Source organism: Megascapheus bottae, chromosome 10 (genome assembly GCF_031878675.1).
Source record: "Megascapheus bottae isolate mThoBot1 chromosome 10, mThoBot2.hap1, whole genome shotgun sequence".
Classification (NCBI taxonomy): Eukaryota; Metazoa; Chordata; class Mammalia; order Rodentia; family Geomyidae; genus Megascapheus; species Megascapheus bottae.
In genome coordinates, this window is record NC_143518.1 from 43,979,754 (window position 1) to 43,991,287 (window position 11,534).

Consider the following 11,534-nt stretch of genomic DNA (forward strand, 5'->3'; position numbering starts at 1 on the left):
GAGTGCTGTTGTTTTGGTGGTGATTACTCAACTCTGGGGAAACAGTAATAAAATTTTAATTTACAAATTACCCAAGACAGGTGATAATTACATGCCAATTTAGGGCACTGGCACTCTGGTTCTTCAAACAATGATGTCAGCCGTAGCTCACCTTGGTGAATGCTAATCTTTATCTCAGAGGTAAAATATGCTAAGCCTCAAGCCCCTGACACTCATTATCCAGTCATTCCCTGGTGAGTGTGCATGCAGTATGCCTGGGAGTCTGGATCACCCTCTGCTCTCCTCCCTCACTGGTACAGCCCAGCTGGGGGAGGAACCCTCAAGCACTTGGAGCCAAAGCGAGATCTGGTCCTGGGCCAGTTGGGCATATCCTGCCTTCCTCTGAGCCTTCCCGAGCTCTGGTGTGAGCCTGTGATGAACACGGCCACTTTGGGAGATGACATTTGTCCCCAGCCAGATGTCAGCTCTCATCTCACTTCCTTCTCTTTCATGTCTCCCAAGGGACATAATCCCAACTACTAAATATAAACTGTATCATCTTAAAATATACACCGTCTTTGGGCAGCACTTTCATTTTCTTCCCCTCTCAGATGACATGACTAAAGTTTCTATTAACAGGAGAAGAGATCACACATGGATCTCTACTTCTCTACCAGGAGGTAGCAGGGCTCCAGGTACAGAGATGTTAAGGACCTCTTTGTTCTTCTCTTTGGAATAGCCCATGAGAGAAGAAGACTGAAGTAGGGGCATCCCGAGCCACATCATCTCGTGCTTTCTCATGGTCACCATGCAGCCTCCTGTACCACCAAAGTTACACCTGTGGCATAGCAGCCCTGAGATGGATGGAACCAAGTGGGATGAACTGGGATATCAGAAACTGTACGTGATAGCTGTGTTGAGGCCTGGCTAAGTTTCTGTTTTCTATCATCAAATACAGTATGAACTCTTCCTGACATCAGGAAGATGGCAACACCAAAACAACCAAATGGCCTATACAGTCCTGTGTCCTGTCCTCACGCTGGCCATTCCCCAGGGAACACTCAAAGAACTTGACACTGATCCTCACTGATCTCTGCCCATAACATCCAAGAACCTCAAAATAAACCCTGCTTACTCTGGTTCTAATAATACCCGCATCGTAGTGAGGGCCCCAAACAAGTATGACTAATCTTCATATTGGCCCAACATGGTAGCCATTACTCCACTTAACAGATGTAGAGACCAGTGCTTGGAGAGATTAAGTAATTCTTTCCTCATCATCTGTCACTCCACATGGTAGAGTTTGGTTTAAACACAGACCTACCAGTCTCTTAACTCTCCAAAATCATGGCACTTTCTTCAAACTCCAGTGCATTCTTTGCAAGCATTTCCAAGATCATCTGATGACATTCCATCTTCTAAGGGCAAATAGCACCTAGAGTGTACTACACTTATTGAACCCAGCCTCACTCTCTGTGACCTTACTGAACAGGGCATCCATGCACACTCATCTCTGATACTGAGAAGGAGCACAATGTTATTTGAGCTGTCCTGCTGGTTATTATCCTCTTTGGGACTTAGAAGACCTACCAGATTTCTTAAGAAGGAAAACGAGGCCATGTAGCTTCATCCTATACCAATGATGGAGGAACTTGATTCCAACCTTAAGAGCTCAACATCCTTCTGGCCAGAAAGGGCATAAAACAAATCCCTCATGAGGTAATACATGGTCATAGTATATCAGCTTAGATGAAGAATATGCCCCACTAAGACAGAACAGCTAACGGCTCATGGAAACTGCAAAGGGAATGATGACAAGTGCTAGGGCAGCAACCTTCTCATTGTTGTCAAATATGAAATGGAATGGATCTGAAATGAAGTGATCTCAGTCCAGGTGCAGTTAGGTCTGTGACAATCAAGCTATGAACACATTGTTAGAAAAGATCGGGGATTATAGAGGAGACCTGATTCTCCCCTTATCATAGAGAATTAGAAATAAGAGGCATAAGCAAAACAAAAACTCCCCAACCCTTGCATATACTATTTTTTATATGTTGCTATTCTGGAATAACATATTGAAATGATAGGACAAATGACTCACTACAGGCAGAGCATTAAAGAAGAGTCTTTATTTTCATTTTTCATTCTCAAAAATATTAGCATTTAATTTTTGATAATAGAGAAGAGTAATTAGAAAACCCTTGAAGGTATTCTTTTTTGAAAAAATGCTATCTATATATTTGCACATATTGCATATAAAATGATATACAAACTATGTGCAATCTCTCATTGTTTCTTTTCTGTGGTTATTTTCAGGGCCTAGACTGTATTTTAGTCTCTGCAATGCATATTTACACACTTAAGTTGTAACATTCATTGATAAGGTATATTTTTGTGGAAGGTCTAGGGTTGGGTGACAAGATTCAGAGTCTGGTGGATGATGACAATCAGAGAACACTTAAAAGAAAAATTTATATAATCCCCAAATGCATCTCCCAAATGTAATGTTTTAATCATATCATTACATGTTTTAACAGAGGTGTCATCTTTTATGGAAAAAAGATTTTTTCCTTACCTAGGTAGGGTAAAACTAATGAGACCCATCATAAATGATTTCTTCACAGTGCAGCTAGTTACTTGATCTGCTTGGAATCCATACACTATGTGGGGTTTTTTGCATGCTAATTGGAAGGAATTTTTTTAAGCTGAACCAGCCTAGATGGCAATTGATTGAAGAGATTGCAGGCCTGCCCAAACTGGGAGAAAAGACTTCATAGGAGTTATAGCTTTACTGGTCTCTCTCTCAGAGAATCTATTTGAGTAAAACCGACAGAACAATCCTAAAACTACGGCATGACTCTGCCTTAGGCAGCCTTCCAGTAGTAACATGCTAGACAATTATTCCTGCCTCACTTCCACTCTGCATGCCCTTCCACAATGTGGAAGAGGAAGAAGAAAGAGAAAAGGAGAAGGGAAGACAAATAGGAGGAGAAGGAGGAGGAAGAGGAGGAGGAGGATAAGGAAGAGGAGCAGGAGGAGGAGGAAGAGGAGCAGGAGGAGGAGGAGGAGGAGGAAGAGGTGGTGGAGGAGGAGGAATTGTTGTTGTCAGGATACCAATATTCACTAAAAGGCACTACCTACTTTCTTACTGATTTAGCTCCCAGCTTCTTGTCCCTCTTTTGGAAGATTTTACCATCTTCCAATAACATCACAAGCTGGGAATAAGGCCTTTAGCCTATGGGCTTTGTGGAGATATTTAAGATCATTACCTTAACATATCTAGACAACTGGCTGTATCATTCCAACTTTGCCTTCTGGATTACAAAGGTTTCTTTTCTTTTCCAGGCTACTCTAAAAGGTCCCTAAAATCCAAAATCCTTCAGGAGGGTTTTGTTTAAATAAAAAGATTATCAAGTTAAAACTTAGTATTTAGCTTGTAATTACAAATACCCTTTAAGGATAAGAGTACTTCTCAGGACAGGCTTTGGAAGTAAGGAGGTGGAAATGGAAAAGAGAACTAAGACCAGCTGGACCCTACTCTGGAATCTTGCTTCTCTTTGAATGGATAGAAGGGACTGTCCTCTGGCTTGAGGTTATTCATATTTCCTGTCATACTTACTGTGCAGCCTGGACATGTAGTTCGTCTTCTGTGCTGATGAATGAAAAGGATGATTTTTGCCAACCCCCCTCCCTGAAATGTAACTTCTGGATGTGGCATACTGTTGTCTCATATTAGGTACTTCTCTGCCCAATCCAAGTCCTCATCCTGAATTTTCTTGCAGAAGCTGTTCTTTGGTAATATCTTAATCACATGTATCCATTCTAAATATTTAATAAGTAAATATCATTTGATAAATTCTGGAGTGGAATATTTCTATAACATTGCGGCACCACTGAAATAAGTGAACAATAACACACCATAACCCTCTATGTAATGGCAATTAAGTGCAGAAATGTGTTTTTTTTTCTCCAAAGGTAATATGTGCTTCTTTCTAATTTAGACCATATATAAAACTTCAGTTTTTAGAAACAAGAATTATGTGGACATCATATAAAACAAGTTTCTAATAAAAGATAGATTCATGCATTTATGTTTACCTATTCATGAAGACACTATATTTGGATTATTTTTATGTGAATTTGCTGATCCTGCTCTTATAGAAGGTGGAAATGTTATATGCACTCATTTATTCAGCCATTATTTTTGTCTACACTTTGCACAAAGTACAAAAATATTCTTTTTTTTTTAAGTGAGGACTGTTTATTGAGGAACAGTGAGGGGCACAAACCTTTTTGCAAGATTGGTGGTTGTGCTCTAGTCTGGATTCTTCAAAACAAAACAAAACAAAAACTAGGGCCAGAAGTATGGCCTACCTAGCATGCATGAAGTTCTGGGTTTAATTCCTTGGTACCACATACACAAAGAAAGCCAGAAGTGGTGCTGTGGCACAAGTGGTAGAGTGCTAGCCTTGAGCTGAAGAGCTCAGGGACAGCACCCAGGCTCAGAGTTCAAGCCCCACAACCTACAAAATAAAAAAATACACAAAAATATTCTACAGAAAAAAATGATTCTTTCAAGTTGAGAAAGATAGGAAGAAAAGAAGGAAGGGCGGGAGGGAAGAAGGAAGGAAGAGAAAGAAGCAATAAACACTGGAGAGCTAGTGATTGAAGAAGGCAGCGTAGAAGGAGGGTCAAGTTCTCTTCACTCCCAAGCCTCACATGGATTAAACTTCCTGTCCTGCTAAAATAATATTCATATTCCCAAACCAGCTTTCACCAACTCCTTTGACGACCACTTCCAAGTGGAGAAATTTTAGCAAGATGAAAACTCTGTGGGGCAATACTACATGAATGTATGAATTATAATAGAAATTGTTTCAGTAAAATACTTTACACTTCAAATAAGAATTCTGTCAGTTCATGAGAGGGGATGTCAATGTGTGAGAAGTGATATACCCTCTGTCTGGCAAATGTAACTGTGACTTCTCTATACATTACAATAAAAAAGAAAAAAGAATTCTATCAATCACTGAAATGACTGCAGGTTTAGAAGTGTCTGTAGTAAGTTCTGTTCTTTTAAAAGAATTGCTCAAATGTTTATATATGGCTTTTATATTTTATTTAATTTTTATTTTAATTTAGTTTAGGTATAACTTTTATTTCACTAACCCATATAATCTACTAAATTGTTTTCAATTTCAGTCCTTTCTGGGCTGGGAGAATTTGGCATAAAGACAGAACCATCAAATTCAGTGACTCAATATTTCATACTCTACCACCTTAATGCAGAACTTGTCAGGTTGAGTCTATGATGGTGTGTTTTTTCAGTCAGATGTTCTCAATTTGCTTTCCAATATGATGTTGACTCAAATATTTGGCAGATTTATAATCTCACCATTCTCCCCTGCCACTCATTCTCAAGTTTTGGATTTTTTCATTTAATAGTTGTAACAGGGTTTTTACACTTTCCATAAATCTTCATGAAGTTTTCTAACCTCAGTGCCATTACAAGTTGAGAATTAACTTTCTTTCACTGTTCTTTGAGGAATGGAATGCTATATGTGATAGTTCTGCATTAATTGTTGCTTTGCTACTCTTTAACTTGCAGTGCACACAATTTGATTCTTCCCACTGGGGAACAGAGATAGGACAAACAAGATCCCCTTGCAACCCTGTCTTGCCAGAGAATCCCAATGTTGCTTACCTGAAGACAAGAACAATAGCGACCTGATCTTTCAGTTCTGCCATCTTCCAAATGGCTATGCAAGAGCAGAAGCCATTTTTGTTTCTTCCTCTGTGATGACAGAAACTTCCCAGCCTGACATTTTCATCCCTTCCAGGACTCCTCTTCCATCCTTTTAGATGTTGTGCTTGGTCTAAGCTTGAGCTAGGTGCCGTCCCTGAGCTTTCTTGCTCAAGGCTAGTGCCCTCCCGCTTGAACCACAGATCCACTTTTGGCTTCATTGGTGCTTGACTGGAGATAAGAATCCCAAAATCTTTCCTGCCCAGCCTGGCTTTCAACTGTGATCTTCAGATCGCAGCCTTCTGACTTGCTAGGAATACAGGCATGAGCCATGAGCACCTCACCTTCTCTACCCTATTCAGTCACTAAGAAGTTCTCAGACTTTGAGCTCTGATTACCTAGGTCTAGTGTCTTATCATACTCTCTTCTGAACCTGCTTCATGCATGCTGGGTTTAGTATTGGCTGTTACCTCATCAAATTCCCAAACATGAACATATCAACATTTTATTATGGATAATTTTTCATGTGTCTTAGTATGTTTCACAGAGACAGGTACAAATAGATGCACTCTGGGACTGACTGTATCTGAATACAGAATAATAGAACAATTAAAGAATAAAATAAATCTCTTTTAACACTTGCTCTCTCAAACTTGCTTCTCAATCTTCCATCACTGACCATTCCTAACACATCTGAAAATAAGCTTTGTGTGTGTGTGTGTGTGTGTGTGTGTGTGTGTGTGTGTGTGTGTGTATGTGTGTGTTTAATCTCAGGGATGATATATATGCTTAGGACAATGACTGTTCTGTGATTATCTAGCACATGATATGTAAGGATTGCACTTCCATTATGAATCATGTATTAAAAAGAAGCCTTAAGAATCCTATATCATCTTCCCTAACAAGAGTCCCTGGTGGCTAGCCACCAAGTACTATGTGACTTTGAGAAAGTCACCATCTATCTATGGGTTTCCTCTAAAAAGAGATAAGTGTGGATATGGTGATCCCATATTTCCTAACCAATCTGACTCCTGAGAAGGTCTTTGCTGGAATTGTCTGTAGGTTTCTTCAGAAACTTAGCAAGATGCCCTTACATCATCAGCAGTGACTACTGGTTCCTTCCTTTCTCTCTCCTTGCCTCCTTCTCTACCTCTCTCCCCCTCATTCTCATCCTCTTCTCCCTCCCTCTCCCTGCTCTCCTCTGTCTTTCTTTCCTTTTTATTTTCTTTGAGACAGGGTTTTGTCTATGTAGATAGGCTGGTTTGGAGCTCATTCTGAAGCTCAGAGTGGTCTTAGCTTCCTTCAGGCTGCGATTATAGATATGTATCACCATGCAAGACTGCTGTGACCACCTTCTGAATGAATTGCTTGCACTCTAATCTTTGTTTCATTATCTCCTTTGGCATAGAGTTGGGGAGGAAACTCAGAAACTCAAGACAAATCTTCCTCAAGACATTGAGAGATAGCTAAAATCAGATAGTACTAGAGGCTTGGAGTTGGGGATACTCAGTGTCTTCATAGATTTGAGACTTACGTTGTACGTGATTCCTGCCACCACTTTGATTTTTGCTTCCCTATCCTATAGGAAGATGTGTCATAGGAAAATAAGAATTTAAGGAAGCAGAGACCAGGTTATTATAGAAATAGTGTAATGAAGGACAGAAAGAAAGAGTTTGTCTACAAGTCTTGCTTACATGTCTGCTATGTGCTGAGGAAACAGAGCTATATTCTGAGGACAGTAGCCATTATCTAAGAACATACCACCATCCCTGTGTCATATTTTACCTACAAACCTGTTTATAAGACCAGGTTGTCAGTTTCTTATACCATGACCTCTTTGTGAAAGTGCATCACCCCTCTGGCTTGAAGGCTGCTGGCTGGAGCAGTGTGTTCACAGAGCCATGAACATCTAGATTGATGTTCTCAGGCTCTTGGCTTGTCCAGCGTCTCCTCCAGCATTCTCTCATAGGGATTTTCAGTTCTGTTGGATATTCACTTGGATATTTTTTAAATGAGTTAGACTATTAAAAATAAACTAGTAATGATAGTAAGAAATACCAAATCTCAAAGAATAACAGTGGCAAGGACCCAGTTTTTCTGCTTAAAAATCCTTTAATTCCAATTTTAAAGCAAATTGTTAGTGACCCTTGGTTCAATAGCTTCTCCAGGTCCCCACATTTGCTAAGCATAAGCTTCTCTTTCTGTGTTTACTCTTCTGGCCTATAGGGCCTTGTGTCTCTTCCTAACGAAAAAACAAAAGCCTAAAAACTGTTTGGACAAGCCTCCCAGGTTAGCTGCTACTTGTTTCTGCACAGACTACTTGCTCTTCTCCAGCCTGGTTGATATAAGGAAGAAGTCTGGAATCCATTCTTCACTTGTGGGTACTGCTCTGGAGACAGGAATTCATGTTCAAAGCTCAGGATCTGTCTAACTGCTGAGGATGCAATTTTCAAGTCCTCGTTAATTAAGGTTGAATGTGATTCACAGAACAGCAGGTATGGGATCTGAAATTAGGAAGGGAGGGAAGGAGGTCAAAGTTGACATGTCAAGTCTGCTGCTTCAGAACAAAATCATTGTTGTCAAATAATTCTGTAGATTGCCAGAATTCAGCCACGTGAGTTAGAAGCATTAGCTGATATTCATAAAACTGGCCTGCCAACTGAAAATAAATAAGAATTTTTAGAAAGATAGTAAAGAAACAAAAAATGTGCTCTGAACACCATCCCAATCCACATCTATAAACTTTTCTATTTCTTTTGTGAGTAATATCTATAAACTTTTCTATTTCTTTTGTGAGTAAAATCCGAGAGTCATGAACAACAGATATGACATCATTTTCTTTTTCATTCTACATCAAAGGAGGAAAAGAATGTTGTGATAAAATATTTTATGGGTGTGTTTTCAGCAGTATGCAACAGCTGAGTAATCAACAATATCACATAACCAAGTCAGTGAAATCTTGAGTCAATGCAGAGAGAGAATAAAAGAAAATGTGAGACTTCTACCACTGGATGCTGGTGTCACACACCTAATCCTAGCTACTCAGGAGGCTGAGATCTGGCGATCACAGTTGGAAGCCTGCTCAGGCAGAAAAATCCTGGTAAGACTCTTATCTCCAGTTAACCACTCAAAATCCAGAAGTGGAGCTGTGGTTCAAGTGGTAAAGTGCTAGCCTCCAGCCCAAAGAGGCTCAGAGACAGCACCTAGACCCTGAGTTCAAGCCCTGTAACTGATAGACAGAAAGGGAGAAAGGAAGGAAGGAAGGAAGGAAGGAAGGAAGTAAGGAAGGAAGGAAGGAAGGAAGGAAGGAAGGAAGGAAGGAAGGAAGGAAGGAAATAAATCTGATCCATTAAGTAACAGATTCTTTGTCAACCATACCTTTACATTCTTCCAGTTGCATCTTTCAGTTGTGAATGACTAGCTATTTTCCAGAACAAAGATAACCATTTATACATGTTTATAAGGATTTTAAGATACTTCTGTTGCAAATATTGATCTAATATTTCAAACTGTAAGTTATTCCTGAATTTCAATTATTAGTAATTACAGTGATCTGAATGCTTGTATCCTACTCTGACCAATTCATTTGTTGAAATCTTAGTTTCCAAGATGCAGTATTAGGAAGTGGGACATTTGGAAGTGATTGAGTCATAGAATGGAGCTGTTACCAATGGGATTAAAACTCTAACAAAGGAGGCTTTTCCACCATGTGAGAAAACATTCACACGTACACACACACACACACACATGCACCTGCACATTCAAAGGCAGTGGCCCTGTCTCTATTCAAAATAGTCATTCATAATTTTTAGTTATTTTATTTGTTATTCAACATTTTTGGATCAGCTTCCATTTTGGTTGTGGGCTCTCACCTTGGTTCTAGCCTCTACAACTACATGGAAGGACAAATACAGTCGCTGTAAAAAGTAAGGGCGAATTTGGACATCTACAGGAATAGATAAATTTCACTGATCTAGAATGGCATATCAAGAATATAAAACATTAATACTGAAACTTAGGACTACAATATTTCTTCAACTGACAAACATACTTCAACACACATTTGTATGTGTGTGTGTGTGTGTAGTCTATATTATTTCAATCTAGTTAATGAGAAGAGCAGACGCTGAGTGAGAAAGCCATCTTGCCGGTATCAACTTTCCTGATCTCTTCCTGTTCTCTACCCAAAGAACCACTTTAGGATCCATCACTGACAAGAAACTTTTTACTCAAGCAGTCTGAAGATTCTTTACATCGGTAGAAACTGGATTCCTATTTCTAACTGGAATCCAATTTTGGTCCTTCCCAGGGTCAGGAATGAGTTTATATTTTAATTAATAAAGTTGTTCCAAATACCTACCATTTATCCTGGTCTACTTATCTCCAGACTGGCAAGCCTTACAAGAAATTTGATAAGTATTCATCAAATTGCCTCCCAGCTTTGCACTTCTCTCTGAAGTAATAAGCAAAAGAGAAAATAATAGACCTGTATCCAGAAAACATCTGAAAGCAGGCCTCACAATCAAGCTTCTTACTGACCAGCCAGTTTTCAGTCAAAACCTATTGATACGTACCAGCCATTTCTAACATCACATTTTCAAGTTAAGAAAGACATCTTTCTTGCTATCAAGTATTTTCAAAGGTATTTATAGTAGGTGAGGTTAAAATAGTCATTCTGAATTTGTAGATCCTGACTCAAAGAAGCATCATCAATCTAGATGAAGAATGTGCATATAGGTCCTAGGAATTTAATTCTCTATTCTTGACATGTTGTCTTCAATCCACATTATATTTCTTTTCCCTAGATATGAGCTAGTTTTGTCTGATCCAGTCATTTCACACTTATTACTATTGAAGCTATAGTTCTCATCTGTGTGTGTGTGTGTGTGTGTGTGTGTGTGTGTGTGTGTGTGTGTGCTGGTGTTGGGTTTCAAGCTCTCATTTGACTCTTCTGCTCTTGCTGGCACTCTACCACTTGAGCCGTAGGTCCACTTCCAGGTTTTGCTGATTAATTGGAGATATGGTTCTCATGGACTTTTCTCCCCTGGTTGACTCATGATCCTCAGAAGGATCATGAGTCAACCCAGGGAGAGAAAAGGTCCATGAGAACCCATATCTCAATAATTCAGTTAAAATCCTTGCCTCGGCCAGTGGACCTTGGCTCAAGTGGTTAGAGTGCCTGCAGAGCATACATGAAGACCTGGGTTCGATTCCTCAGTACCACATACATAGAAAAAAGCCAGAAGTGGTGCTGAGGCTCAAGTGGTAGAGCTCTAGCCTTGAGAAAGTCCAAGGACAGTGCTCAGGCCCTGAGCTCAAGCTCAGGACTGCCAAAAAAAAAAAAATCCTTTGCCTCTCATCAAAGGAAGAATTCAAGATACGAGCGCAAATTTTAGCCACTAGAGTAGAGAATGTGAGTATATTGTTTAGCTTTGTTTGGAGCTTCAAGAGCCTTCTCTTTCAAATGAAGATAGTGCTATTTCCTTTACAGACTGTATGAGAGGATTTAAAAAGTCCCTATATGTAAAATGCTCAACATAGTGCTCAAGTCCTGACAGAGCTGTAAGGTTTGCTTGGTGCTTCAAGGCAGGAATAGATGTTGGTTCTACATCAAAATTGTCCCCATTTGTGCAGTCAGTCATAGGCATCCACAGACATGCTTCCTTTGTCTTCCAAAAGGAACTGCTTGGAACTGCCCCAGAGTTAGAGACATCACTCTTCTGTAATTCAGTTGTTTTATACACAGATCATTTATCTTCTGACTCCTGAAAACATTTATTCTTATCAAAGGGGTGTGCTCATGCCAACAGAG